This window comes from Austrofundulus limnaeus, unplaced genomic scaffold (genome assembly GCF_001266775.1).
Source record: "Austrofundulus limnaeus strain Quisiro unplaced genomic scaffold, Austrofundulus_limnaeus-1.0 Scaffold573, whole genome shotgun sequence".
NCBI lineage: Eukaryota > Metazoa > Chordata > Actinopteri > Cyprinodontiformes > Rivulidae > Austrofundulus > Austrofundulus limnaeus.
Window position 1 is genome coordinate 189,228 of NW_013952975.1, and position 1,152 is coordinate 190,379.

Consider the following 1,152-nt stretch of genomic DNA (forward strand, 5'->3'; position numbering starts at 1 on the left):
AATATTTGTATGTAGATATATGAGACAGAAATAGATTTAATATATACATTTAGAAATCGATTTAATATTTAACTTTTACCATTAAATAAGAGGAAAATTGCACTTAATGTGAAGAAAGTGCTCTGATGTTTTTTTTTCGTTTTAAATTTACATTTGGCACCTCAAAGTCAAACACATTTTTATTTTTTTATAGTCAAACACATAATCATTACAACCGGACTACTGTCGGGTCCAAGTAGGGGTCTCTGTGGACGAGTGGGCGTGTCACAAGAAAAGGCGATTCTAAAGCGACTTACCTGATTTGACGGACTTTGTAAAAGAGACACACCTGACTGGACAAGCAAAAAAGGGGCTATACCGTACAGCTCCACCTGATTGGACAAGAACAAAAGGGGCGTTACTGTACGGCACCACTTTTTCTGGCGAACCCTACTTGGGTCACATTTCTCCTGGTTAGCTTTAATGTTGGGTTCAGGGTCAGGCTGTAAAGAGATCAAGCAGGATCTAAGGATACCGTCATGTAGGTCTCGTAGCCCACATGGTTTATGCTTTTGACACGCCCCCTCTTCTGACACGCCCTCTTTGATTCCGCAGATAACCCCTTCTCGTCGGGTCACGGCTTCGTTTTCAAACATGCGCATGCGCAGTTGTTGTTGTTTTTTTAAAGCTGTGTTTCGTTTTAAGGTGAAAGTGAAAGTTAAGTTCGCTGGCAGTCACGTCGGTCCTGAATGAACCAGAACTAGAAGCAGGTTCAGACCGTGTGAGTACAGCTTCTGGACTTCAAGGTGAGTTTTCATAATTTTCATGTTTTTTTAATGTTTTGAGTCAGTGTTCAGTGCGCCAGAACAGCGGCTTTACTGTGGTGAGTTTTACTGGTTGGGAGGACAAACAATAATATAACTGATCAGACAACTAGTTTCGTCCATCCATTACTTTAACCTGCTTCTTCCCTTCAGGGTCACGGGGGTGTGTGAAGTTGGGGTGGTGGGCTACAGAGACCCCAATCGTTCACATTCATACATAAGGACAGTTTAGAGCAGTGGTTCCCAAACTTTTTATCTTCTGACCCACAAAATATCCATGGCAAAAACTTATGACCCCAAATATTTCTGGTCTGAGTACACAAACTTTGTTAATAACCCTAAAAACACA

General features: G+C 41.3%; 1 protein-coding gene across 2 annotated transcripts in view; it reads left to right on the forward strand.

The window, feature by feature from the left end:
• The first annotated feature begins 618 nt into the window (after positions 1 to 618).
• Positions 619 to 1,152, forward strand: part of pargl (poly (ADP-ribose) glycohydrolase, like) — an 18,201-nt gene continuing 17,667 nt past the window's right edge. For both annotated transcript variants that reach the window (XM_014026630.1, XM_014026632.1), the window contains exon 1: positions 619 to 785. The gene's annotated coding sequence lies outside the window, so the exon portion shown is untranslated. The remainder of the gene's footprint in view (positions 786 to 1,152) is intronic.